The 20,009-nt window shown below is 39.7% G+C and overlaps 1 pseudogene; it reads left to right on the top strand.

Moving 5' to 3' along the window:
* The first annotated feature begins 19,402 nt into the window (after positions 1-19,402).
* Positions 19,403-20,009, top strand: part of LOC124152618 — a 75,640-nt pseudogene continuing 75,033 nt past the window's right edge.

The raw sequence follows: 20,009 nt of genomic DNA, 5'->3' as shown, positions 1-20,009 counted from the left end.
AGTAGTATCCCTTTGACAAAGGGCAGTTACTCTAGCGGACAGACCGATGGATTGCCGCGAAAGGCAATTAAAAACAATTGTTGTTTTGCGAATATGTTGCTTCGCCGCTGTATAAGAAACAGATTTCAGTTGGAACTATATTGGCTACTGTCACTGTCCGACTGACACATCCCTTACCCTGTGACGTAATAAATATTAATGCGCGCATTCCAGGAAAACTCGCAGTGTTTGGGTAATGTTTATGAGAGAGGGAGAGCGATTTTGAAGCACATAATTAAAGAATGACATTATATGATAAAGAGGTTATCCTCTATATATATGTTCATAATGTATTAAACGAAAGCTGAATTATGTGGGTGAGCCTGAAGATTAGTAACAGTGTGTTGAACAACGGTTTTCAAGGGGAGTGGAACTGGCTTCTAAGTGGACACAAGACATCTTACACGGACATTCTGGTCGGAAAAACGGTTTGTAGAAAATGCATCGCGTGAGACAGAATAAGTCAATATGATTTTAATTTTTTACTCACAGACATTTAAAGTGATAAAATATCTTTCCCAGATACAAAACAGTAATTATGTATCAAGCAGCACAGAGTGTCCAAGTGAGTAATCGCTTGAAATAAACACTCAGATCAAGTAGGCGTATGTAAACATTATTTTCTCGTCGTATTGATGTATTTAGTACTTACTCACAATGTTTCTTTAAAGTTTATTTTACCACGTACACTTTTTATCGCTGACGAAATGAAGATAAAGAAAAGTGAAACGTTATAAATCAGACATTGTGACAACATCATATTTTCAAATGAAACATTAAATCATGAATGCTTTCTCGTATCCAGAAAACAGGTCAGTGCTGCGTGTACCTTTGATGTGAATAATAATATCTGAAATCATATTTTAGCGGACTGCCTCCTTGGTAAAGCGGCCATTGATTCACGTACATAGGTTAAACTAATGTAATAGTCAATGTCGTATATAATCGGGTAGCAGGTAGGGGTCCGTCTAGCCATTCTAGAAAGTCCGCTCGTTTCGTACAAAAGGTATCTAACGAGAATGAGTGTAGTATTCTCAATTTATCCCTAATAACAACACCCAGGGTGATGGTACAGTAAGGTAAAACCGTGTCCACTAGACAGTCTCAGGGTCTCAGTGGCTAACGTCATATCTCCCAACAAGTCAGCCCTATATCTCAAGCATAATTCAATTGTTGACATTTTGAATGAAAGGAATTAAAAAATCATATTTAACAACCTACATATTACCAAATACAAATATAATATTTGTTCTCGTTCGTTCAATCTATTGTACATTTTGAAGTCGTTTTAAAGGTTCAACGAGTACTGTAATGGTCTGGTATTATGAGTGAATTTAGAATATGAATGGTGAAAAACAGTCACCATAAGTGATGTACGCCAACACGACGCTTGTGCCGAGGCCAGGTGGTCATAAAACTAATTGGTCCCATAAAAGGAGCAATTGCCAGACATCCCATTTGTCAGTACGACCCAATCATCGAACAGACCAGTCAAGTGTGACCAGTTTAACTGCCTGGTCCTACCTACTAATTATTGAGCTTCCACATACTATGGGCAGAGAAAGCTGCTCCAACTTGTTGAGTGACACACATTAACCAGATCAGTGTCGGGTGTTTTTTAGGCAAGACTAGGAGTAATGATATAGAATATACGAAACTCAGTGAATATTAATAAAAAAAATTTAACCGTTGAGTTTGTTTTGCATTATTTTCATTAACTACATTGTTAGGTAGACTAAGGACACGTTATATAGATTAAACTTCTCCATAGCCTGAGTATAATTTCACTTGTACTATAAGTACCGTACTATATTACTTTGAGGAAACATTGAGTATCATTGTTGATTTGGCATTGTATGCCGTCGGAATGACTTTACACAAATCCCTGCGTCAATGGACTCGTGAAGGTTCTGGGTGGCATAGGTCTTCAGCAACCCATGCGACTAACGGGATTGGGAGGTCAGACTCGCTAACTTGGTTGATGCATGTCATCGTATCCCAATTGCGTGGATCGATGCTTATAATGTCAATCACTGGATTGTCTGGTCCAGACTGGATTATTTACGGACCGCCGTCATACATCTGGAAAATTGCGAGTGCGGCTTTAAACGACAACCAAACAAACAAAACTTTGAGGAATTCACAACAAGCACTATGACAAGGTATGCCCATATTGCAAGCAACCTGAATCTATTGTTCACTTGTTGCTGGAATGTCAAGTTCGGGCTTGGTTAAAACAAGAATTGTAGTTAGAATCGCTCTCTGTTGTAGATCTCCTGTAGCCAAGAGATGCAATAGCGAAGCCAAACTATCTCAATTTCTGAGGGATGGACATCTACTCGTACATATATAAACAGAGCAGCCAAAGATAAAAATGATCAACACAAAAAGAGAAATTTTATGAATACTAAAGTTGTTTAGTAAAAATTTTATTTATTAAAATCTATTTCAATTTGTTTTCACCATTTTCACCCTATACCCTATTATGCATGTTTATGTTGCCCAATCTTATTGCTCATGTTCTGAAGTATTATAAACACAACTAGTGTCACTTAATTGTCCAGTGTCATTAATGGAATGTATATGGAACGCCAAGTCCACTTAAAAGCGTAGGCCTTTAATATGTTACTACAATGTACAAGACAGGAGGCAGGCCTTTAATATGTTACTACAATGTACAAGATGCGGCAGGCCGAGTTCGCCCGCTCCGTGGCCTCTTCTTTGTAAGTCATCATAAACAATGTAACGTATAGAAATTAACAACGAGACACAGAATGGGAAATGAGAAAGAAACCAACTAAACTATAATGCTGTCGAAAATAACCCCAATGAATTTAAGTACACTCGCATGAATTCGTATGATTAAAAGAATATCTTACTGTTTCATATATATTGTTGTAAGACTGATTAATCATACATCTGATTAGTTGCCTTTTAGTCATATCATAACATTTCACAATATCATTTGTGCTAAAACTCCAGCTTGGAAATCAATATGTATACTTTGGTCTCTGTGGTAATCCCATATACTCCAGTAAGGACTGGTCCATGCCTAGTAGGTGTTGTCTTAATTCACCCCCTCCTGGCCTCCTCCCAGGCTGTGTAACAACTGGGAATATAGAGGTGTGTGACATATGGGACGTGTAACTAATGGGAGATAACCCAGGAAACACATTACCGTCTCAATACTTTAATTCATATACACCTTTATAGTTTTTTTTCCAGTTCATTAGAAAAGTAATCACTGCATACTTAAACACAACAGATATCAGAATAGATATGATATACACATACAATAATAATGCACATATTACAATAATAAAACAGGAACAATATCAATAGACGCTAAACTGCCAAGAACTTGAAATATTCCCCTATACTGTATGAGTTCTTTCTTTACCATAAAGTGGCGATTATATTCCACCGTGTTTCTTAACCACAATATATAATATTAGAAATCATCTCTCGTCGTGATTAAACTCATACAATATATCAACAGTCTCTATCAAGGTTAAACATAGTTTAAATATTTATCATCATAATTTTGATAACATAAACATAATTTGAAACATGATTTCCGACAAGAAAACATGTCATTAATACATTAATAGATAGTAGTTAGTAAGTGAAATTTATTTGTACAGTAGTCTTTAGTGAGATGACATGTACACATGACACTTTCTACAACTTTGGTCTATTTCAACAGTTACACTGCCGCTATATAGCGATGCATTTTGTACATTTAGAGACGGCTCTGTTATTTTCTATTGAGATATAAAGTGTACGGCAATCCTTCCGAATCATGAATTTCCCTTGGCTAACTACTTGTGAGATAGAAATTGTTTGTCTTCAATAGGGACATATTGTTTTTCACTTACCACTCTGCCCATATCGACCTAAACGTATCGACCCATTGCTTGCACATACACCTTTAAAAGTCAAACGAGAAAGATCGAAATGAAATGCATGCATCACTCATTATTACGGCAGTGTCGCGCGCAGCATGTCACTGTGAGATAGTACCGATACGTATTGAATATAGCTTACGGATAACCCAGTGAACCTTCATGGTAGCAGATGACGTAATCGTTGGTGTGCTGATATGGCGTTATAAGATAGGTGTTATTATGTGCATTAAATATGTATATTACACAAATACAAATTTCCGGAAATATAAAAGTAACTTCAGTAGTAGTTCCAAGTAATAACAGTTATAGCAGTACATTTGTCCTGACACGCCCATCAATGTGTTGAACCAGTGCCTGTACATGCCTGCATTATCCATGTATCGGGCCTCTAAAGACGAAAGCAGAAAAGTCCCGATCCACTGTCCATTAAACGCCCATCAGTGTCAATCTGTACATCCTGCGTCATGCGCGCGCATGTTTATGAGCATGTGTCTTCATTAGCAAGGTTCGAGTGTACCATCTGAAATATATCGTACATATATGGTTGTGGTTTTGACTTATGATCAGCTGCGGGGTTTAGGTAAAAAATAACATAATGAGTGAATATTTTGACAATGCCTCAGCTATCGTGCAGCTATTCACTACGTAAATACGAAAACCCGTGAGTCTTTCGTTGATCAATCATGAAACAAAAACAGCGCGTTACACTTTAGTCAAGAATATGAACACTGTTGATATCACTATGAAACAGCAGAGAGCTCGTGCAGCTTACCGTCTACATGTTGGCAGTAGTAGTCTGATGGTATGTTTGTGCAAGGTGAGATGGCCTCTGAAATGTTGAAATGCACCTGTCGTCCAATGCCAAATTCCTGAGGGGTCTTAACACCATTTGCACATCCGTAGTACTGAGTGCAGTTGCCAGGGTAGGTGCTCTCTCTGGCGATGTAGGTGTAAACGCTGCAGTCTCACTTGGAAGGAGGAGCTGTAAAATCACCAGGAAAGCTGTCATGACGGAACTGTTGCTCTGCACCATTTCACTGAATCTCTTTCCCTGTATCTGTCTCACAATGAAATCGCACGAAACCTTCCTATGAAATCGTAGTCCTAGCTATAATGTGGCATAATTCGTTCTTAAATTCTTACATATTTCAATAGAAGATATACCATGCTTCATATGGTATAGTGTCTCAGGAATATACCAAGCAGCGTGGACGCTTAATAGAGAGAGACCAAAACATATTTGCATGATACAATTTAGAATGGTTTAGAGAGTATGTGTGTAACTGTTAGGTGAGGTTATTCGACGTGCATGTGTGTGTGTGTGTGTGGCTGCTTGTATTAGTCCGGACTGATGCCGATTTATAGTGCTAGCCCAGTGAGATACCATACCGCGGTTTAACATGAATTCCCCACACAGTATACTGACTCCAAGCCAACCAGTCCTTGTTTTAGCCCCTTAATGCCGAGCGCCAGACAGGGTGACAACAAGTACCATATTTTAACGTCTTTTGGTATGACGCGGCCGGGGATCGAACCCTGGACCTTCCGCTCTTCGGGCGGACGCTCTACCACTAAACCACGGAGGCGGTGTGTAACTGTTAGACGTTCAGTGTCTCCTGTATGGAATATCTCCATTTCAGCATTACACAACTTCCTGGTCCGAGATCACCTTTCACGCCCATTGCTTCTAGAGTTACAGCGGCCGCCTTACCCATCACAAGACACTTGTTGACTGAATAACTTCAATATGGATGGACGTAGGAAGCCCACTCGGAAAGATTCCATGGTCCCTAGTCTGTCTTACAGATCCTGATACAGCCCATGCAAGTCTATAATGTTTGGCAAGTTTAGATTACTGCAGTATCATAGAGAGTCTCTTGGCTCCTTTATATTATATTTTTATTAAGATAATTGAACAACTGTCTTTTTTATAATTTGTAGCAAAATCTTTGTCTCTCTCCATGTCCTTTCCATATCCTGGTATAAACTGTCGTGTCAGACGTAATTATTTCTACTTTGTAACTACTCGTATTAGCTTAAACTGCAAGTACATTATAACAAATTACTCGCTAACGAAAAGGTGATATGGAGAGGTAAGCACCGCCAATGATATTTCAAAAAGGAAATTTTAATAAGTCTCTGCATTTATACATACAATATTTTCTACGTGTCGCCAAAGAACATGTTAGTTTTAAACAATACACATAGCAATGAGAAACAATATTATCGCTCAAATGATTGCACACATGTTCATTTACTTACTTATTTTCGAATGGTTTGTCTTAAAACATAAATGCACAGCACATATATCGTATGCCATACCTGACGTGGTAAAGTCTGCTGGATCTATTTAACGAAAGACAATGCAATTTTGAACGACGTTTGCTGTGTTCTAAAACAATATTAACGTGTACACTTGTATTGTTAGAACTGAATATTATCTTTTCATATCACTACATTGCTACCGACTTGTAGGTCCTGGTTCTTGAAAAGTTTAAACCTCAATGAAACCGAGACAAATAAACGTCAGTCTTACCCCTGGTAGTGACTTGTGCATTTCCAGTTGTATTATCATCACCAGCTGAAAGGACACATACAATCCGCATTATTGGTTTCCAATCACAGTTTCAATAGCAGCTGAAAAGTCAAATTTAGGTAGGGTATGACACATTTAGGGTATAGACCTTGTACAGCCTTGATTATTGAAAATACGGCACATTCACTGAGAGCAGAAATATCAGAACACAGTCAAAACAATTTTCAGAGTTATGATAATCCGACCAAAACCAAATATGCACAGATGAAATTAAACGTAAATCGTGATGATGAGAAGATATGGGGTTACCTTTAAGTGCACAATATGAAAGAGCATAATCATCGGTACAGTCCAAAGTGGGTGTGGCATTCCCGATGAAATAGGAACTTCCCTGACATGTTCTGTTAATGGGAGCTCCGTTTACACACCAATAATAATCCTTGCAGTGGCTTGGGTGAGTGTATTGACGAGGTATGTTGTCGCCAGTTGATCTGCTTTTGCAGGAGAATGGATCTGGTGCAAACAACGGACATTGTACATCTACCTAGTTAACAAACCGACCGTGAATCATGTTGAATATGCTACTTACAAATTGGTTCATTTGTATGGCATTCTACACTGTCACTATTGCCAATGTTGTTGCTGTCTGATATAGTTTACATATCCCTCAGTTCACAAATGAGTGATTGACGTTGTGTATCATTTCCATGCATATATGTTATAACATTTCTTCTATTTATAATATTGGTTAAGTAGCTATTTTGTGTAGACATGAAATCGATTTGGTTACAAAGAACTGTAACAGAAACAGTTTGACGACATCTTACTGACAAACAGATCTAAATGCACAAGGTTGATGACTTCATGGCTTTGTGATGCTTTGTGATTCATAATGCTTAGTAGCAGCCAAGTTCTTAAGCTTAAACACAAATTAGGAGAGCAGATTAGGTTTTGATATAACTTAGAAACCCATATTAAATATAACTAGAGTAATATATAAGAATGTTAATAAAAATAATTGAAATAATTTCAATCATTGTCAGATTGGTTGTATTGAAACAAATTTGTGTTTTCATTTATATTTCCTGTCGTAGTGGTTTCAGTTGGCGCTAATTCAAACAAAGAAAACGTCGTGTTGAACATATTTTGACAAAATAAAACATATTAAATTCTGATCATATCTTTGATACCTATATAGAGAAAAATACTTTTACAAAATGCATAAACGTAATCGCCGAATGAGTGCTCTACGTTTCATAGTTTGATTCGCAGGACGTTATCACACATTGTGCACACACAACGTCTTGGTCACTGTGTTAGACATTACTTCGCAACACCGACATTACAAACAACAGTTAACCAGAAAAACACATAGGCCCTCTAACGCCTTCAAAAACATTGCTAAGAAAAGTAAACTGATTATAATCAGGTTAAGAAGACAATTGCTTGTGCATGTTGGTCGTTTGGTGAATATTGGATTATACAGTTTAGAGGAATAACAAAATCAAAAGAAACATGGTTCTCACCCACGGTCGTCCCTGTCTCATTTCCATTCACAGTTTCAATAGCAGCTGAAAAGTCAAATTTAGGTTGGGTAGGACACATTTAGGGTATAGACCTTGTACAGTCTTGATTATTGAAAACATGGCACATTCACTGAGAGCAGAAATACCAGAACACGGTCAAAACAATTTTCAGAGTTATGATAATCCGACCAAAACCAAATATGCACAGATGAAATTAAACGTAAATCGTGATGATGAGAAGATATGGGGTTACCTTTAAGTGCACAATATGAAAGAGCATAATCATCGGTACAGTCCAAAGTGGGTGTGGCATTCCCGATGAAATAGGAACTTCCCTGACATGTTCTGTTAATGGGAGCTCCGTTTACACACCAATAATAATCCTTGCAGTGGCTTTGGTGAGTGTATTCACGAGGTATGTTGTCGCCAGTTGCCCTGCTTTTGCAGGAGAATGGATCTGGTGCAAACAACGGACATTGTACATCTACCTAGTTAACAAACCGACCGTGAATCATGTTGAATATGCTACTTACAAATTGGTTCATTTGTATGGCAATCTGCAAATATTAAATAAAAGCGACAAAATTATTTCCTTACTCATACGAATTCTCTGCCAAAAGCAGTGTCCATTGCGTGACTACATAATGAATCACTATCAAATAGGGATGGTGTTAAAAAAATATATCCATCATAAACACATGCACAGGCAAATTATTATTCGACTCATTTATACAAATATATTTGTATTACAGTTAAGAAAGCATACACGTATAAGCATGTTGCCTGTCTTCAATAAATAAACAACTTCTAAGTATTAAGATACTTAAATGCGTCTCCTTCCAGCATGAAATGCAATGCTCATTATAATAATTAAGCTGGATCATTAATCAAAACGTTCCTTTATGAACAAATGATGAAAATGAAACGCAATTGATATATTATAACAAAAATTCAATTTATTCTTCGTTGTCTCTAATATCCTGTAAGTTCCGAAACTAACAGACAAGGGCTTCGTGATGTGTTCACCATATTGACTGTTACCGCATGTTTGTGTTTGGGGACCTCGCAAACATATGAATATTTGATGTTCAAATAGTACTTTGATGCTTGATAAATATTTGAATTAACAATAGTATAAACCTATCACAAACAGTAATGACTTCAGTTCAGTTGTATTAAGTGATCTCATTGATATGTATATACAGTCATACAATACAGCTATCACACATGATAAACAACTTATTAAAAAGTCATAAAATATTGTTTGCACCCAATGAGCAACGAACTTATAAATTATTACTTATACAGCCTTTTACAAACTTGTTAAATGAATTCTTTGAGTATGTAAATTGAAACCACGTGCAATAATGTAAACAGATCCAGCCATAAAAATTGCAAAGTAAACGATTCGCAAGATGATAAACAGATGCAGCCAAAGGGCTTATGATCCTATGTTGATGTTTATGTGGAGTCAATGAAAGTCTGCTGTAAACAGCTTTGGAAAAGATCTTCATTTATGAAATGTATGTGATCCTACGTTACAATGTGTGTGATGTTTAAGACATTACAGAAGTGGGCCGCCTTGTACACCACGGTACATTGGTGAAACGTTTCCAAGGTGATTAAACATGGGACCTGGCAATGTATACACCAAGATACATTGGTCAAACCTTTCCCAGGTGATTCAAACATGGGACCTGGCAATGTGTGCTTCACGATACATTGGTCAAACGTGTCCCAGGTGATTCAAACATGGGACCTGGCAATGTATACACCACGATACATTGGTCAAACGTGTCCCAGGTGATTCAAACATGGGACCTGGCAATGTGTACACCACGATACATTGGTCAAACCTGTCCCAGGTGATTCAAACATGGGACCTGGCAATGTGTGCATCACGATACATTGGTCAAACCTGTCCCAGGTGATTCAAACATGGGACCTGGCAATGTATACACCACGGTACATTGGTGAAGCGTTTCCCAGGTGATTAAACATTGGATCTGGCTACGGGTACACCACGATTTATTGGGCAAACGTGTCCCAGGTGATTCAAACATGGGACCTGGCAATGTGTACACGACGGTACATTGGTGAAACGTTTCCCAGGTGATTAAACATTTAATCTGGCTATGTGTACACCACGATATGTTGGTCAAACGTGTCCCAGGTGATTCAAACATTGGACCTGGCAATGTATACATCACGATACATTAGTTAAACGTGTCCAAGGTGATTCAAACATTGGACATGGCAATGTATACACCACGATACATTGGTCAAACGTGTCCAAGGTGATTCAAACATTGGACATGGCAATGTATACACCACGATACATTGGTCAAACCTGTCCCAGGTGATTCAAACATGGGACCTGGCAATGTATACACCACGATACATTGGTCAAACATGTCCCAGGTGATTCAAACATGGGACCTGGCAATGTGTACACCACGATACATTGGTCAAACATGTCCCAGGTGATTCAAACATGGGACCTGGCAATGTGTGCATCACGATACATTGGTCAAACCTGTCCCAGGTGATTCAAACATGGGACCTGGCAATGTATACACCACGGTACATTGGTGAAGCGTTTCCCAGGTGATTAAACATTGGATCTGGCTACGGGTACACCACGATTTATTGGGCAAACGTGTCCCAGGTGATTCAAACATGGGACCTGGCAATGTGTACACGACGGTACATTGGTGAAACGTTTCCCAGGTGATTAAACATTTAATCTGGCTATGTGTACACCACGATATGTTGGTCAAACGTGTCCCAGGTGATTCAAACATTGGACCTGGCAATGTATACATCACGATACATTAGTTAAACGTGTCCAAGGTGATTCAAACATTGGACATGGCAATGTATACACCACGATACATTGGTCAAACGTGTCCAAGGTGATTCAAACATTGGACATGGCAATGTATACACCACGATACATTGGTCAAACGTGTCCAAGGTGATTCAAACATTGGACCTGGCAATGTATACACCAAGATACATTGGTCAAACGTGTCCAAGGTGATTCAAACATTGGACCTTGCAATGTATACACCACGATACATTGGTCAAACGTGTCCAAGGTGATTCAAACATGGGACCTGGCAATGTATACACCACGATACATTGGTCAAACGTGTCCCAGGTGATTCAAACATTGGACCTGGCAATGTATACACCACGATACATTGGTCAAACGTGCCCAAGGTGATTCAAACATGGGCCCTGGCAATGTATACACCACGATACATTGGTCAAACGTGTCCCAGGTGATTCAAACATTGGACATGGCAATGTATACATCACGATACATTAGTTAAACGTGTCCAAGGTGATTCAAACATTGGACATGGCAATGTATACACCACGATACATTGGTCAAACGTGTCCAAGGTGATTCAAACATTGGACATGGCAATGTATACACCACGATACATTGGTCAAACGTGTCCAAGGTGATTCAAACATTGGACCTGGCAATGTATACACCACGATACATTGGTCAAACGTGTCCAAGGTGATTCAAACATTGGACATGACAATGTATACACCACGATACATTGGTCAAACGTGTCCAAGGTGATTCAAACATTGGACCTGGCAATGTATACACCACGATACATTGGTCAAACGTGTCCCAGGTGATTCAAACATTGGACCTGGCAATGTATACACCACGATACATTGGTCAAACGTGCCCAAGGTGATTCAAACATGGGCCCTGGCAATGTATACACCACGATACATTGGTCAAACGTGTCCAAGGTGATTCAAACATTGGACATGGCAATGTATACACCACGATACATTGGTCAAACGTGTCCAAGGTGATTCAAACATTGGACCTGGCAATGTATTCACCACGATAAATTGGTCAAACGTGTCCCTGGTGATTCAAACATGGGACCTGGCAATGTGTACACCACGATACATTGGTCAAACGTGTCCCAGGTGATTCAAACATTGGACATGGCAATGTATACACAACGATACATTGGTCAAACGAGTCCCAGGTGATTCAAACATGGGACTGCGCAATGTATACACCACGATACATTGGTCAAACGTTTCCCAGGTGATTCAAACATGGGCCCTGACAATGTCTGTCTAGGTCCGATTATTTTTGAACCATCGTGACTGCTGGCTGTGGCATAAACAGCATTCGCTCACTGATATTTGCACTTCCTTCTATAATACCGAACGCACCCGCACATGTATCTTGACAGGCATTGTATACAGGCCGTTAATGTACCTTCTAGGGGTAACTGTATCGTGCCATCCCTCGAATATAACAAAACAGCTGTTGTAACTTCTATCATGGCCGATGCACAGCGTATCTGTCGTCAGCATTCTGATTAAGATCATTTGTTAAAAAAGGCTAAATTATGTTTTGCTTTTGTGACGAAAACATGATACTGATATCCATTTCATTTGACATAATCCTTCAGGGATGCAACTCTTTAAGTGATTTTCGTATGAAAAGGTAGACATTCAATACCCTTTGAGAACAGAAAGGTATGTCCTCACACAAAACAAATTACACCGGAGATATGTCGTTCAAGTACCATCTAAACAAATTCACGATATCATCCCGCTGAAGTTCAATCTCCACTATATGTGAAAAATAAGAAAATTATCAAGAATGTATTAAGTTACTTATGCAGAACTGTATAGTACAAGTGGAAATTGCTTATGAATTGATATATTGTCATTTCTGACTATTGTCCGACCTCCTGTTGCAGGAATATTGTGCCGGACAATGTGGTGGAAGCAACATTCAGACAGTTGTGCTGCCTTTCCAATAATCATACATTACTCCACTAACAGATAAGGCTTTAATATGGTGAGAAAGCAACACGAACGTTATCTTGGCAAACGGATGTAACCATCGCGAAAACGTGGATGTATTTCCAGGGAATATTAAAACGAGTATTGTATTCAGCAATGTCAAGCACTGCATGGATATCAACTGGCATAAGGTACATGTATGACTCATTCGAAATCACATGCACAAATGAATCAGTCAGTTATATAATATACATTCTCCACTGTTGTATTTTCCCGTTGGCAGTGACTATCAATCGGTGGATCCTTTACGGGTGTTATCATCAACCCTCCTGTGTTCAATGTACAAGCATAGGTCTTTTCTTTAAGAAGGGTCGAGTTCTGACTTTAAACGTGAACACAGTACACACATTCTGGGATCATATAATTTGTTTTTCATAAGAGAACATAAGTTTTACCTGTACCTGTTTCAAGATAGCCCATACTTGAAGCACCCATATACATATATTATAGAAATGTTGAACTTACAACACGAGACACACTTGAAATACAGTTTTAATGTAAATAGGAGGGCATCTCTGCCGTTTGCTCTGTGTGGGGAATCAAGCATAGACAACAGGACGTACCATCACAACGATGGTACAAAACTAATTACTGGTGACTTGGTTGTTTTACTGTCACGACATTTAATCCAACATTTACAAAAATATCACTTTCACTCGTTAGGTAAGGAGTGAAATATTTGTTGAAATAAAACCGATATCTGACGGGCACTCGTGTAATGACTTCTACATGTACACCTGTGAGTGAATTATACCTTTACAAAGAAAAGAGAAACTATCATTGAATATCCATGGTAACCGGTCACATCTAAAGGCTCATACATAGAGAATACTACACTCATTCTCGTTAGATACCATTTTTACGAAACGAGTGGACTTTCTATGGTATCTGACCGAGCGAAAGCGACTTTGAATATCTAACGAGAATGAGTATGGTACTTTATCTATTACCCACGTTAAATATGTATGTAAGAGTAAATACATAACAACTTTTGTTCGTTGACAGACCAAACTGAAATCGGTTGCAAAATCTGGTTGCGCATGAATATTGATATATACCCAAATATGCGCATTGTTGACATTCCTATGCATACGCATTACCAACATGCGCCCGCAGTTGTGCTTGCAAACATAACAGCACCGACGCTCAAGATCCTTTTGGAAGAATTTCTTCAACTTATGAGAATACAAGCGCCATGTTGTTAGTACGCAGGACACCTATAAGAAAATTTGAAAAGTCATTAGCGCCGCGCTTTGAATCGAATATCGGACCAACAGTCGGTCACTCGCACTGCCGGGGTCCCGTCTGTGCATTCAAAATGGTTCGCTTTCCTTGATCTATCAGCTGTATTTATATCATGTCCGTACAATTTTGGAAGAGGGAAATCAGAGTGTTCGCTCAAGACATTCATGTTTGCTGTACCACCCTTTACTGAAGACGTGTCCCAGGTGATTCAAACATGGGACCTGGCAATGTGTACACGACGGTACATTGGTGAAACGTTTCCCAGGTGATTAAACATTTAATCTGGCTATGTGTACACCACGATATGTTGGTCAAACGTGTCCCAGGTGATTCAAACATTGGACCTGGCAATGTATACATCACGATACATTAGTTAAACGTGTCCAAGGTGATTCAAACATTGGACATGGCAATGTATACACCACGATACATTGGTCAAACGTGTCCAAGGTGATTCAAACATTGGACATGGCAATGTATACACCACGATACATTGGTCAAACCTGTCCCAGGTGATTCAAACATTGGACCTGGCAATGTATACACCACGATACATTGGTCAAACATGTCCCAGGTGATTCAAACATGGGACCTGGCAATGTGTACACCACGATACATTGGTCAAACCTGTCCCAGGTGATTCAAACATGGGACCTGGCAATGTGTGCATCACGATACATTGGTCAAACCTGTCCCAGGTGATTCAAACATGGGACCTGGCAATGTATACACCACGGTACATTGGTGAAGCGTTTCCCAGGTGATTAAACATTGGATCTGGCTACGGGTACACCACGATTTATTGGGCAAACGTGTCCCAGGTGATTCAAACATGGGACCTGGCAATGTGTACACGACGGTACATTGGTGAAACGTTTCCCAGGTGATTAAACATTTAATCTGGCTATGTGTACACCACGATATGTTGGTCAAACGTGTCCCAGGTGATTCAAACATTGGACCTGGCAATGTATACATCACGATACATTAGTTAAACGTGTCCAAGGTGATTCAAACATTGGACATGGCAATGTATACACCACGATACATTGGTCAAACGTGTCCAAGGTGATTCAAACATTGGACATGGCAATGTATACACCACGATACATTGGTCAAACGTGTCCAAGGTGATTCAAACATTGGACATGGCAATGTATACACCAAGATACATTGGTCAAACGTGTCCAAGGTGATTCAAACATTGGACCTTGCAATGTATACACCACGATACATTGGTCAAACGTGTCCAAGGTGATTCAAACATGGGACCTGGCAATGTATACACCACGATACATTGGTCAAACGTGTCCCAGGTGATTCAAACATTGGACCTGGCAATGTATACACCACGATACATTGGTCAAACGTGCCCAAGGTGATTCAAACATGGGCCCTGACAATGTATACACCACGATACATTGGTCAAACGTGTCCCAGGTGATTCAAACATTGGACCTTGCAATGTATACATCACGATACATTAGTTAAACGTGTCCAAGGTGATTCAAACATTGGACATGGCAATGTATACACCACGATACATTGGTCAAACGTGTCCAAGGTGATTCAAACATTGGACATGGCAATGTATACACCAAGATACATTGGTCAAACGTGTCCAAGGTGATTCAAACATTGGACCTGGCAATGTATACACCAAGATACATTGGTCAAACGTGTCCAAGGTGATTCAAACATTGGACATGACAATGTATACACCACGATACATTGGTCAAACGTGTCCCAGGTGATTCAAACATTGGACCTGGCAATGTATACACCACGATACATTGGTCAAACGTGTCCCAGGTGATTCAAACATTGGACCTGGCAATGTATACACCACGATACATTGGTCAAACGTGCCCAAGGTGATTCAAACATGGGCCCTGGCAATGTATACACCACGATACATTGGTCAAACGTGTCCCAGGTGATTCAAACATTGGACCTGGCAATGTATACACCACGATACATTGGTCAAACGTGTCCAACGTGATTCAAACATGGGACCTGGCAATGTATACACCACGATACATTGGTCAAACGTGTCCAAGGTGATTCAAACATTGGACCTGGCAATGTATTCACCACGATAAATTGGTCAAACGTGTCCCTGGTGATTCAAACATGGGACCTGGCAATGTGTACACCACGATACATTGGTCAAACCTGTCCCAGGTGATTCAAACATTGGACATGGCAATGTATACACCACGATACATTAGTCAAACGTGTCCAAGGTGATTCAAACATGGCACCTGACAATGTATACACCACGATACATTTGTCAAACGTGTCCCAGGTGATTCAAACATTGGACCTTGCAATGTATACACAACGATACATTGGTCAAACGAGTCCCAGGTGATTCAAACATGGGACTGCGCAATGTATACACCACGATACATTGGTCAAACGTTTCCCAGGTGATTCAAACACGGGCCCTGACAATGTCTGTCTAGGTCCGATTATTTTTGAACCATCGTGACTGCTGGCTGTGGCATAAACAGCATTCGCTCACTGATATTTGCACTTCCTTCTATAATACCGAACGCACCCGCACATGTATCTTGACAGGCATTGTATACAGGCCGTTAATGTACCTTCTAGGGGTAACTGTATCGTGCCATCCCTCGAATATAACAAAACAGCTGTTGTAACTTCTATCATGGCCGATGCACAGCGTATCTGTCGTCAGCATTCTGATTAAGATCATTTGTTAAAAAAGGCTAAATTATGTTTTGCTTTTGTGACGAAAACATGATACTGATATCCATTTCATTTGACATAATCCTTCAGGGATGCAACTCTTTAAGTGATTTTCGTATGAAAAGGTAGACATTCAATACCCTTTGAGAACAGAAAGGTATGTCCTCACACAAAACAAATTACACCGGAGATATGTCGTTCAAGTACCATCTAAACAAATTCACGATATCATCCCGCTGAAGTTCAATCTCCACTATATGTGAAAAATAAGAAAATTATCAAGAATGTATTAAGTTACTTATGCAGAACTGTATAGTACAAGTGGAAATTGCTTATGAATTGATATATTGTCATTTCTGACTATTGTCCGACCTCCTGTTGCAGGAATATTGTGCCGGACAATGTGGTGGAAGCAACATTCAGACAGTTGTGCTGCCTTTCCAATAATCATACATTACTCCACTAACAGATAAGGCTTTAATATGGTGAGAAAGCAACACGAACGTTATCTTGGCAAACGGATGTATCCATCGCGAAAACGTGGATGTATTTCCAGGGAATATTAAAACGAGTATTGTATTCAGCAATGTCAAGCACTGCATGGATATCAACTGGCATAAGGTACATGTATGACTCATTCGAAATCACATGCACAAATGAATCAGTCAGTTATATAATATACATTCTCCACTGTTGTATTTTCCCGTTGGCAGTGACTATCAATCGGTGGATCCTTTACGGGTGTTATCATCAACCCTCCTGTGTTCAATGTACAAGCATAGGTCTTTTCTTTAAGAAGGGTCGAGTTCTGACTTTAAACGTGAACACAGTACACACATTCTGGGATCATATAATTTGTTTTTCATAAGAGAACATAAGTTTTACCTGTACCTGTTTCAAGATAGCCCATACTTGAAGCACCCATATACATATATTATAGAAATGTTGAACTTACAACACGAGACACACTTGAAATACAGTTTTAATGTAAATAGGAGGGCATCTCTGCCGTTTGCTCTGTGTGGGGAATCAAGCATAGACAACAGGACGTACCATCACAACGATGGTACAAAACTAATTACTGGTGACTTGGTTGTTTTACTGTCACGACATTTAATCCAACATTTACAAAAATATCACTTTCACTCGTTAGGTAAGGAGTGAAATATTTGTTGAAATAAAACCGATATCTGACGGGCACTCGTGTAATGACTTCTACATGTACACCTGTGAGTGAATTATACCTTTACAAAGAAAAGAGAAACTATCATTGAATATCCATGGTAACCGGTCACATCTAAAGGCTCATACATAGAGAATACTACACTCATTCTCGTTAGATACCATTTTTACGAAACGAGTGGACTTTCTATGGTATCTGACCGAGCGAAAGCGAGTTTGAATATCTAACGAGAATGAGTATGGTACTTTATCTATTACCCACGTTAAATATGTATGTAAGAGTAAATACATAACAACTTTTGTTCGTTGACAGACCAAACTGAAATCGGTTGCAAAATCTGGTTGCGCATGAATATTGATATATACCCAAATATGCGCATTGTTGACATTCCTATGCATACGCATTACCAACATGCGCCCGCAGTTGTGCTTGCAAACATAACAGCACCGACGCTCAAGATCCTTTTGGAAGAATTTCTTCAACTTATGAGAATACAAGCGCCATGTTGTTAGTACGCAGGACACCTATAAGAAAATTTGAAAAGTCATTAGCGCCGCGCTTTGAATCGAATATCGGACCAACAGTCGGTCACTCGCACTGCCGGGGTCCCGTCTGTGCATTCAAAATGGTTCGCTTTCCTTGATCTATCAGCTGTATTTATATCATGTCCGTACAATTTTGGAAGAGGGAAATCAGAGTGTTCGCTCAAGACATTCATGTTTGCTGTACCACCCTTTACTGAAGACGTGTCCCAGGTGATTCAAACATGGGACCTGGCAATGTGTACACGACGGTACATTGGTGAAACGTTTCCCAGGTGATTAAACATTTAATCTGGCTATGTGTACACCACGATATGTTGGTCAAATGTGTCCCAGGTGATTCAAACATTGGACCTGGCAATGTATACATCACGATACATTAGTTAAACGTGTCCAAGGTGATTCAAACATTGGACATGGCAATGTATACACCACGATACATTGGTCAAACGTGTCCAAGGTGATTCAAACATTGGACATGGCAATGTATACACCACGATACATTGGTCAAACCTGTCCCAGGTGATTCAAACATGGGACCTGGCAATGTATACACCACGATACATTGGTCAAACATGTCCCAGGTGATTCAAACATGGGACCTGGCAATGTGTACACCACGATACATTGGTCAAACCTGTCCCAGGTGATTCAAACATGGGACCTGGCAATGTGTGCATCACGATACATTGGTCAAACCTGTCCCAGGTGATTCAAACATGGGACCTGGCAATGTATACACCACGGTACATTGGTGAAGCGTTTCCCAGGTGATTAAACATTGGATCTGGCTACGGGTACACCACGATTTATTGGGCAAACGTGTCCCAGGTGATTCAAACATGGGACCTGGCAATGTGTACACGACGGTACATTGGTGAAACGTTTCCCAGGTGATTAAACATTTAATCTGGCTATGTGTACACCACGATATGTTGGTCAAACGTGTCCCAGGTGATTCAAACATTGGACCTGGCAATGTATACATCACGATACATTAGTTAAACGTGTCCAAGGTGATTCAAACATTGGACATGGCAATGTATACACCACGATACATTGGTCAAACGTGTCCAAGGTGATTCAAACATTGGACATGGCAATGTATACACCACGATACATTGGTCAAACGTGTCCAAGGTGATTCAAACATTGGACCTGGCAATGTATACACCAAGATACATTGGTCAAACGTGTCCAAGGTGATTCAAACATTGGACCTTGCAATGTATACACCACGATACATTGGTCAAACGTGTCCAAGGTGATTCAAACATGGGACCTGGCAATGTATACACCACGATACATTGGTCAAACGTGTCCCAGGTGATTCAAACATTGGACCTGGCAATGTATACACCACGATACATTGGTCAAACGTGCCCAAGGTGATTCAAACATGGGCCCTGGCAATGTATACACCACGATACATTGGTCAAACGTGTCCCA

Source organism: Haliotis rufescens, unplaced genomic scaffold (genome assembly GCF_023055435.1).
Source record: "Haliotis rufescens isolate VD_foot unplaced genomic scaffold, xgHalRufe1.0.p SCAF_9, whole genome shotgun sequence".
Classification (NCBI taxonomy): domain Eukaryota; kingdom Metazoa; phylum Mollusca; class Gastropoda; order Lepetellida; family Haliotidae; genus Haliotis; species Haliotis rufescens.
This window is presented reverse-complemented; position numbering and strand designations above follow the sequence as displayed.